This window comes from Trachemys scripta, chromosome 23, assembly GCF_013100865.1.
Source record: "Trachemys scripta elegans isolate TJP31775 chromosome 23, CAS_Tse_1.0, whole genome shotgun sequence".
NCBI lineage: Eukaryota > Metazoa > Chordata > Testudines > Emydidae > Trachemys > Trachemys scripta.
The window spans coordinates 14,310,427-14,321,623 of NC_048320.1; the positions used below are offsets into that span (position 1 = coordinate 14,310,427).

The window sequence follows — 11,197 nt, forward strand, 5'->3', positions numbered from 1 at the left end:
TCATCTTTGATTTAGCTAGGCCCATGCCTGGGAATAATTAGTGATCTTTTTATTGTTTATAATGAACAGGAGTACTTGTGGCACCTTAGAGACTAACAAATTTATTTCAGCATAAACTTTCGTGGGCTACAGCCCACTTCTTCAGATGCATAGAGTGAAACAGACAGAAGATATTTATATATACAGAGAACATGAAAAGGTGGAAGTACGCATACCAATTGTAAGAGGCCAATCAATTGAGATGAGCCATCAGTAGCAGCAGAAGAAAAAACTTTGAAGTGATAATCGAGATGACCCGTAGAAGGTGTGAGGAGAATTTAACATGGGGGGAAAAAAATTCAATTAGTGTAATGAGCCAACCATTCCCAGTCTCTGTTTAGACCTAAGTTAATTGTGTCTAATTTGCATATTAATTCGAGTTCAGCAGTCTCTCTTTGGAGTCTGTTTTTGAAGTTTTTTTTGTTGCAAAACTGACACTTTCAAGTCTGTCACTGAGTGATCAGAGAGGTTGGAGTGTTCTCCCACTGGTTTTTGAATGTTATGGTTCCTGATGTCAGATCTGTGTCCATTTATTCTTTTGCGTAGAGACTGTCCAGTTTGGCCAATGTAATGGTCTTCCCGCCCCCTTGTGGGCAGAGTTTTAATTTAAAGGAAGGAATACTCTCTATGGAGAAAAGGATGGGAGTCGTGCAGCATTCTCCATACAAATCTGGGATCTAACATGCTAATCCAGGAGACCCAGGTAGGCATTCAAAATGCTCATGGAGGTGGATAGCTGAACTGCTGCGTTGGCTGAATACAAGAGTGCAGCCCAATGCTCAAGACCAGACTGCTTTCTGACTAGGCTATAGCACAATGCAAAATGAATTTGCTGACTGACTGACCAGCTAGATTACGTTTAGCTCTACTTGCTTATTCGGAGACTTTCCTAAACAATGTTATCGTTTCTCAGGATGGAATTATAGCCCTCTCTCGGGGATACGTATGTCTGGCAGGTACTAGATTGCATGTTCAGCCTGGGTGTCTACGTGCAGTCATCCTGAAATAGCTGCAGCAGCAAGCTAGTTTCAATCAGATGTCCGTCATTATGACTGACTTAGCAACAGCCTGTAGAGGGAGAGGAAGTGCAGCTGAAATCAGGTGACAGCAGGATATAAAAAAACAAAAACAAACCCATGAGAACATTATCTCAATGCTACTAAGAGCAGATGGGGGCAGCTAACAGGTAAGTGGATATGCTGCATGCCAATGGATTAGCTTCAAACTAGCATTTTATGACCTGGAAGGCCTGCTCCATAGCTCGTCTCCGGATCTGGCTACAAACAGAGTTGTGCAGATACCCACTTGGTGTTGTTGGAGCTACTCAGCCATACTGCTGTGAGGGCTATAGTACCAGGCTCCTTGAGTGCAGTGGTTTTCAACCTTTTCTCATTTGTGAACCCCTAAAATATCTCAACTGGAGGTGTGGACCCATTTGGAAATCTTGGTCTGCGGACCACAAGTTGAAAACCACTGCTTTAGAGGAACAAGAAGCTGGATTGAACAGTCATGAACTAGCAAAGGCATGATAGAAGACAGTATTGAGGAGAAGGAATATATAGAATATCGGCAGGTATGTCTGGGTACATTGAAAAGAAGTCAGCAAAATGCTTGTACCCAGAGCTTTTCAAGTGTGGCGATTATGGCTGGAAGATGACCATCCTCTTTGCTCACTATAGAATCCAATCTGCTGAGTCTACTGTCAAGAAGAAGTTTTCTGCCCTTCTTAGCCCTGCAGATGCCACAGAGCTTTGGGAGAGCAAGCTGGATTCTTCTGTGCATCAACGGGAGCTGCAGAGTTGTTCTGATTGCTGAATCTTGATTAGCAGGGAAGCTAAGAGAGGCAGAAAGAACAGTTGCACCATTGGGAACCAGCTGGTGTTTTCAGCACCAACAGTTAGAAGGATTGTCTGATGATTTGCAAACTGAGCTAATTTGATCTGTAATTAGCAAAAAGGAGCTGGAACGTCACCTTTACAGTGTCACTTTCCTGACTATAAAGTCACTGTGACAGACTGTTTTGGACAGGACTATCCAGAAAAGCAAGTGAATTCCTTCCCAGCATGATTTACTGCCTGGTCAACCCACTGTCAACCTTTCATTTTAGACAGCAAAGACCAGGCATAATTGTGTGTTGGCTTAGTAGCTGGCACAGGTAAATGCAAGCCTTCCCTGCCCTCCCAGACACAGCTCTGCCAATCACCTTCACAGCAGCCAGCATGCTATTCTTGGCAATTTGTACAGCATCACTCACAAAGCTTTCCATTATCTTTTTGCTTTTAAGTGATGCTCTTTCCGGGAGCTCCTGAGCCATGCGCTATCTTTTATTTTGTCGGATAGGAAGCTACAATACACTTGGCTCCCACACCCCATGAAAATCCATCAGTTGCCGGTTTTAAAGTATGCCAAAGGGCAGCCTCAGAGAAAACCAGGGTCGCATTTCACTGCATTAAGATACTAAGTATGGCAAATCCATTTCTTACGTATTTTAAAACGCTAATTACAGATCTTACATTTTGGGTTCTTTCAGCATGAAATACTAAAGTTCTCATACAACAGTACAGCTCTGCAAAGCACTGCAGTACACAAATTAAATAATGAAAGGCCCTATACACACACACACACACAAAATATCATACAAGTGACTAAGAATCAGTACTCCAAGGTTCCATCCCTACCTCTGGGAGGGCAGTATATCTAGTGGTTAGAACAGGAGACTGGGAATCGGGATTCCTGGCTCCCATTCTGGCTCTGTGTGACCTTGGGACTCTTCATGACCAGAGGCTTCCTGTGTCTGTTTTGTCCTCCGCCGCCCCCCCAATGTGTAAAATGGGGGAATACTAACCTAATCCGCTGGGCAGTTGTTAAACCTGGGGTATGCAAAGTGCTTTGAGAGCCTCTGATAGAAAGAGAAGAGTGCTGTTATTGTGGGTTATATCACTGAAAGCCCACTAAGAGCTCATCGAAGGCTTTACAAAATCTGTATTCCCTATTCATTCAGCTCTTCACGATGGTTGTTCCTCACCTGACCCATCGTCCGGAGTTTGTGACATCACAGCTGCGGTGGTAAGAGTGGTGATGCCAAAGGATTAGGACACTGGAAGCAGTTCAAATGTTAAAAGCACCAGCTCCTGCTTTCATTCAAGTGTTGCTTAGTAATACAATTGGTGGGGGGAGAAGCAGTAGGACTCTATCATAGTTAAGCTCTTCAGCTGCACTGACCCTGCTGTTCCCATGACCATGGGAATAGAGAGAAAACTGAAAATATGCTACTATCTGCAGAACTGTTCTGCACAACAGTCAGCAGAAAAATGTCCACAAGGTATCAGCAGATGCCTGCTCTATGCACTGAGTGCAGGTCTGCCATCTGTCACGAAGACAATCAGAGCAGGCCTGGCTAATTGTTTGTATCTGTTCTTTAGCAAACATTAGAGCAATAGTACGAACGCTAAGTGAAGTACATGTAACATTCACTGCAAAAAGACCTTGCTGTTTTCCAGTAATTAAGTAGGTCAGGTCCCAAACCCCACAGGGCTCATTTTAAGCACTGAGGGTCTCACAACTATATCTGCTGCCAGTGGGAGCGGTGGGCACTCAGCTCCTCTGGAAAAAAAAATATATGCGTCTCCGGTACACACACAAGCCACAGGGTCACCCCCACCTCCTGTCCATTGGTCCATTACTTGTTGACACCCCATTGTTTTTGCTTTCCTGGTCAAATCAGATTACACAGTCTTCTTGCACAATCCTGCAAGCTACATGCACATAGGCAGACCCCTACACCTGCTGCTATATGGTCAGGACCTTAGCAACATTCCTCAACTCAAGGGAGGCGTGGGATAAAGTTGATGAACCTGTTAGATTGCTAATCCACATGGCTGGCTAAGGAGTCATTCTAGGGACCCTATGCAGGCATGGCACACAGGGTTACTGCTAGGATCCAGTTATTTCATTATCAGAAATCATCCCATCCTCACTGAAAGGAGAATGGTGGAAGCACCGTTGAATGGGAGACAAGACAACAAAGCGAAGGACAATTAGTTGGCATTTCAGAGTGTTTGGTCCAGACTTTACTTCAGAATATGCTACAGACATTTATTTGATACAGCTGCACGAGACTTAGCTCCTCTGTATGCGCAAACAGAGAGCTCTGCTGAATGAAAGCCATGCACTCTGCCTTTTCTGATGGGTGAATCACTGTAGTAAGAATTACATTAAACATAATTTACTTTTTATGAGACATTGATGTCTCATGGAACCAGCCTTCACACGTGCCTTGAATAGATCTTGCTGTGTTTACAGAGGCTTTGCAAAAGAACAGTCTATCTGCAACAAAAATTATTTTGAGGGCATTCTTTGAAAGCAGTAGCGTTATCTACAAGGGTGTAAAACCCAACAGCTTTTCAAGGAGCACCATAAAGTTATACACCAACATCAGAAGGGCAAAAAAAGATTAAATTATTATTAAACTAGAGAGGTCTGCGGAGTTTTCATGCTTTCTGAAGGGCGCATTCTTCCTAGTGAACTCTGGGTGATTTGATGCTCTGTTCCTTTATATATGCTGGTCACATAGTATCAAGTTGGGCTGAAGAAAGTGACAGGAAGGGCCAGAGTGCATCTCTGGGGAGATTCAAGCTACTCCCTGATGGATGAAGAGGTCACAAGTAACATCACAAATCAGCCAAAGGAAAATAAAAACAGCCCCTACTCCAACCTCCACACTGTGCCTCAGAATAGCCTTTATATTCCAGAACACATCCTCATTCCTCAACTCACTGAGGGGGGGAAAAGGGGTTTTGTAGACTGTTTGGAGCAGATTCCGGCCCAAGATTCTAGCTCTGTTTTCACACCCTGTAGTAGATGCATTTTTGTGGGGAGACCATCTGAATGATTCCACACCAGGTGTTGAACAATCTTTCAGCATGGAATTTTCCACTACAAAACAGAAGATTTTTAATTCACTGTATTTTAGGTCATAAGGGCACAATACTATGGTTAAAATTGTAACCGTAGAACTAGACTAAATGGCCTAAAAAGCACCAACCCCCTGCCAAGAAAAGAACAAAATTATTACAAATCAGCTGACCCAAACAGAAAGTCCTTAAACCAGCCCTGGATGCAGCTACGGAGATATTTGGATAGGGAGTCTCCTCCTTCGACAGAGGGTCCTGAACAAAGAGGACTCTGCCCAGCCCAATCTAGCTAGAAACCACTAGACAGAGAACAAGGAACATCCAGTTGACTACACACGCCTACATTTTTAGGAGGGTGAGTGTCAAGAAGATGACTAACTAGAGGGTTGCACACTTTGTTGCTTCTGCAGGCCAAGCTCACTGCATATACCAGGAGCCTCTTGCACTCCTCCATTCCCCAAAAGCTCCCTGTGAGCCATCTTGCCATCCTCCTCTATGTCAGACATTCGCTGTAATCCCACGCCCCTCATGCCAGGGGCTCAGGGTGTTTCCCTGCCCTCGCCCCATCAGGGCAGTATCTCCGTGCTCCCCATTCCCCTTTCTGCCACATGCTGGGGCTCTACGACTTTCCCTCCCCCTATACAACATTTCCCCCATCCTCTTCCACCCATGCCAGGGAAGCTGTGTGCCCCCCGTGCCAACCATCTCCCCCACATGAGGGGTTCTGTGTGCCCACCTATTCTCCCCCCTTCAATTAAAGAGATTCAAGCTGCTGGCTCCGTTGACCAGATGCCAGGGGCTCCATGTGTCCCGCATGTCTCTCCCTTTTCAGTCTTCTGATTTTCACCAAAATCAACAGGCTTCTTCTGCCCATCGGTGCCTAGAACATTCCCTGAACTGGTGGAATTGATCAGATGCCATGTTCAACAGTCATGTTACATCCAGACAGACAAACAAATGCCACTGAGTTGAGTGCAAGGCCCCACAAACTCAGCCCATAGATAATATAACATTTACTTTCTACCAAAAAGCCTAGTAGCTCTAAAAGAGAACTGGATATTTAAATGGAAAATGAAAACCTACTGTTATGTTCGGAAGGCCATATACTTCCAACCGATCTATAAGAGGAGATCAACTCTCCTACTTCTGGTTTGAACCAACCATTAGCTAACGGATTTAGGAAGAAACGTCCCTTCTGGACAGGTTATTCCATAATTGTTTATTACAGGGTTTTGCACCTGCCTCTGAAACTGCTTGTACTTGCTACTTCCACAGATGTGGTGTTGGGCTAGACAAATCCCTGGCCATTCCGAATTCCTATCCCTTCTCGCTGTAAGGAGAAATTATACATATGGGAGTGGACACACATTACTTGGCAAGAGGGTAAGCTACCCACTACTTTGCTGGGCCAGTTGCTAAACACAATTCAACATGGTTCTTCCAAAAGGCTTTCAATTAAACTGAGGGTCTATCTACTCTGGGGTTGGTTCCCTGCACAAAGATGCCAGTTACTGTGTTAAGAAAACCTGAGTTTTGAAAACATGTTACCAGTTCATAAATAGGTACCATCTTCACAGACTTTCCAATGCTCATTAGTTACTCCAGAGATGGTAAAGGAAACTAACAGACTAAGTCACGTTCTCTGGGGCTCAGAAATATTTACCTCCCTCTATCAAAAAAGATGTCACCTGTCAAAGCTGCTGGAAGGATTTGTTCTCAGGAAAGTCATTCAAACACATTAACAAGGGAGAAGAAAATAAAATATTCATACTGACGATGACAAGCTAGATATATCTGAGTGGCTGAATGCTGACTCTGCTGTAACTTGACAGATGCAAATAACCTGATCTGGGGAGGACCAGCTGAAAGCAAAATACCACCTAGTGCAATGGCACAGGATAGGGGAAGTCAGAACGGGCATTTTAGGCAAAGGAATCAGGGCAAAAACCCCTCCTTGACTTCTGAATAAAGTTCTCTGGGATCTGCAGTGACCACTAAGAGCAAGTGAGACATTGGATTTTAAGGAGTGCTCCAAAAGAAACTACACACCTTAAACAGCATGGAACTCAGGTTTGTCTAACTGGGAAAGAAAAGAGGACCCAGTAGTTTAGTGATTTCAGAGCAGGGCCACTAAGCCATTCCCTCTAGTACAAATTGTCCAATTTGTTTAGGAAGGAGAATTTGTTGGGAATATTTAAACTAAAATTTGTCACTACGTGGCATCAGCCTCCATTTCTGGGAAAATTGTGAAATTGGTGTTGGTAACAACAGGAGCTTATGATAACCCTCTTCAGGAGCAGTTACCAAGATGATATTTGAGTGGAGTGTCTCATCTAAGGCTCAGTTCAGATCTACGGAGCAGCAATTTTTGAAGCTTAGGGGAAGGGAAAAAAAAAAAAAATCAAGTGTTCTTCTTAGGAGAACAATTTCCCTTCTCACCTCCAGGGCAAAGCCTTTCCTAGGAGCAAGGGGCACCCAAGCACAGTATTTGTTAGATCCTGGACAGAGTTCCTGTTTACCTAGTGCTACCAGCAGAGAGGAACTTTTAAACTCCCTCTCTAATGCAACAGATGGCAGATTGTTTGTTTTATAATTGAATCAGCAGAGAGCAATGATCTTCCCCTTCCCAGCTGAGCTCATGTCAGCAATGCCAGGCTGTCCTCATCATTCATTCAGCTGGCCCCTTGCTTTTCAGAAGTGAGAAGTCAAACCTCCAACTGCCAGAGAGTTGCTTTGCCAGATCTGCTGGGGACCATGTTTATGAATCTTGTCTGTAAAATCAGTTATAGATATTTACCATCAACTAACAAAATCTGGACTCTGGATGGGTGCAGCCCAAAATCTTAGCTATTGTGGCCAAATCTGCTCCTCTTTTAATGACAGAAAATGTCTGAACTACTACCCTGGTTTCCCCAAGCCGACATGGAGCTCACTGCTTGGGTATCAAATATCCAGTCACACTTGACAGAGCGAAGTGTTTATTCATCTTAGTAGTTCACCGGAGCTTCCTTCAAGGTGACATGCCAGTGCTGCTTCAAAACACACTAGAAATACAAGACACTGAGGTCAAAGCTTTCCATGGGAGCTATCGGCACACAGTAGCTGTGGATATGGACATAGATGCATGATAATTTCAGGCTCAATCTCAGTTGCTTCAGTCTTTACAGGCTCTTTGCTATTTATCTTCCTTCCTCAATTTTGAGTGCCTGGTCCTAGTAGCATGAACACCTGTATTCTCACTAGGGGGAGGGGAAGAGCAGCTACGGGAATGAGAGAGATGAAAGACACTGTGCTGAGTTCCGCTCATATTGGACCCTGTTCCAGTCACAGGTCCAGTTCCCACTCGAGTGCATGGCATTCTGCTCTCAGTTACATGGATGCAAACCAGGGGCTACTTATGTCTTGTCCACACTTGGTTCAGAACCATGCTAGCGAACTGCAGTCACACTTGAACACTGCTGATGCTAGTAGACGAGAGATTTTCATTAAGACTTTGTTTGTTTTTAGAATTACACCACCGTGCTATAGACCAGCCCCCTTTCCAGGTCATTCATTAACATCAAGACCAACAGGTAATAATCCCAGCCCACAGTGACAAGGCAAGCCACATCAGCTCCCTTCTGGTTGCAACATACCTAGCTCTGATCAGAGCATAGGCAGGGCCTTATCAAAGGGAGTGGAAGAAGGACAGTTCAAAAAGTGAAGATGGAGAGTTTAACACTCCTGGTGTTTGTTTTTCCCTCTCCAATTCTCGAGATGTCATTGGGGTCTCTGGAAAGAGCTAAGAGGCTGACATTGTTTAAGAAAGAATCAAGGGAGACAATACACAGTCAACACAAGCATCCATAATAAGGTGGTATGTTTATTATGTCTTTTTAGCCAAGATCTCAGAACCCTCCAGAGAGGTGAAGTGTCTTGCCCACAGTCACAGAGCTGAAATCAGAACTCAGGAGTTCCTGATTCCCAGCCCTGTGTTCAGACCACACTATTCCCCATCTTCACCTGTTATCAAAGGTGTTATAGAAACCCTGGGTATACTAGCAACACACAGAAATCTTCCTTCCAGGGCCTTTTATAGTTCATCTGTAATATGTAGCAGACTAGAAGAGCTATTGGGACCAGTGTAAAGAGTAAATACCTCCAGTATAACATCACCACCTCCTGCTTCCTCCCCCTCAAAAATGAGAGATCACAAGAAAGGAGGGCAGTACCAAGTGTCAGAGGGGTAGCTGTGTTAATCTGTATCCATAAAAACAAGGAGGAGTCTGGTGGCACCTTAAAGACTAACAGATTTATTTGGGCATAAGCTTTCATGGGTAAAAAACCCACTTCTTCTTCACGCATCTGAAGAAGTAGGGTTTTTACCCACGAAAGCAAATGCCCAAATAAATCTGATAGTCTTTAAGGTGCCACCAGACTCCTCCTTGTTTTTTAGGAAAGGAAGATGAGACTTGCAACTTGTTGGGCTCAAATATCTCACACAGCAATGACTACAATGCCTAGAGGTCAATACATCTGACACCAAGATATTTAAACCACTATTACAAGTTTATTGATTTATTCTCATCAAGATCTGAATCACAATACCAGAGACTCCACAAATAACATGATTTTAAATTAATTAGTGCTGCTCTTTTACCCAAACTGCACATGACCCAGGAGTTTGATTCTTATCTAGCCAACTGCCTTAAGTCATGCCAAATCTGCAAGAACCAACATGAAAGCATGAGTGCTAAGAAGCAATTGACAGATAAGACAGAAAACCAGAAGACCTGAACATTTAAGTTCTACATAGCATCTCAAGGCCTGGATAATCAGGCAAGAACTAAACTCTCTTTAAATTCTTCTGCATTTCTAGGAGGAGAAGGCAGATCTAAGCTCAAAGACTCATTTTCCAGAAATACCAGTCTTGGGCACAGCTCTTAGCTTTCTGAAGACTTCAGTGCAGCTACAACAATGTCTTACAGAGGCTGTTACTGAAAACTAATCTGGGTGTTTTCCCTTTAGTATGGATTACTGCTTTACGTGACTAATGGCCGAATATTTATACTGTCAATTGCTGTCAGAGTCAGTAAGAAATAAAACTTGTTAAATGGGAAAATGTTGAGAGGTATTTAAAAGGTCTGTTATATGAGACAACAGGTGAGGCAGTGGCAGCACATAATGATAAAGCAGACACTGAAATGCGAACATGCCAGTGAAGGAAGGAAAAGTTAATCTAGGTTATCTAGTAGTTTGCTGACAATTTGTCAGTCTGGGTCTGTGGCTCCTGGACTTTCATAATTCTTGTCACACCTGTAACCTTAAAAAAAAAAAATCATATCAAAGGAGAATTATTTGCTTAGTTAATTCCTCATTCCTGACTTTGCCTCCATAAGGAAGTCCAGCTTCATGACAAAAACTTACAGTAGCAAGGTTTTTAAATTGTGTCGGCCCTAGCAAGGGAACCCCTCGTTCTCAGCCCTGCACCTTGTGCTGCCAAATACACCCGTGCAGAGCGAGTGTGAACGGCTACCAAACCAGCAGGCTGGCGTTTCCCACGGACTTTGCACTGGTGTAAATAACCACACAAGTTCCAGGGCAGTGGAGCATGAGCGGTGTGTCAGGCCAGGTCAGCCGCGCATACTAGAGCCGAACCAGACACGCAGCAGCGCCAGCAGGGTGTACAATGAAGTGCGTGTCACTGCCCCAGACACACCGCCTTGCACAGTCACCTCCGGAGCCCGGCCCAGCGCTAGCCAGCCCTGCTTCCTCCCACCTCCGGCTCACTCGCTGGCCAGTCAGGCTCCAGCAGCGATCAACCAGCCTCTTCCAGGCACGAGCCCCGACCTGCTGCGCCCGGCTAGGGTGACCAGATGTCCCGGTTTTATAGGCACAGTCCCGATTTTTGAGTCTTTTTCTTATATCGGCTCCTATTACCCCCCCGCCCCGTCCCGATTTTTCACACTTGCTGTCTGGTGACCCGTGCAAGCCAGAAGCAGAGAAGAGGGGGCGCCCGGCCGGCCCCCCCATTGCACCCCGCGTCCCTGCGTCGTGCAAAGGGCCCTTGCACGGGGTGGGGGGCGCATCTGCCCCCCGGACAGGCTGCGAGCCGCGGACTTACCCGGTGCACGCGCGGCTCCGTTACCGGCCTGGGCTCGCCGGCCGCTCGCAGGCGCCTTTTGTTCCGCGCCCGCCCCACGGCCCATCTGGCTCGAGGCGCTCCCCGCGCGGGGATTGGGCCGCGCGCGCCCCACGTGCTCCTG

At 45.2% G+C, this 11,197-nt stretch overlaps 1 protein-coding gene across 2 annotated transcripts in view; it reads right to left on the minus strand.

Moving 5' to 3' along the window:
* The window catches only part of ACLY (ATP citrate lyase), a 44,432-nt gene extending 33,235 nt beyond the window's left edge, over positions 1 to 11,197 (minus strand). For both annotated transcript variants that reach the window (XM_034755761.1, XM_034755760.1), the window contains exon 1: positions 11,056 to 11,197. The gene's annotated coding sequence lies outside the window, so the exon portion shown is untranslated. The remainder of the gene's footprint in view (positions 1 to 11,055) is intronic.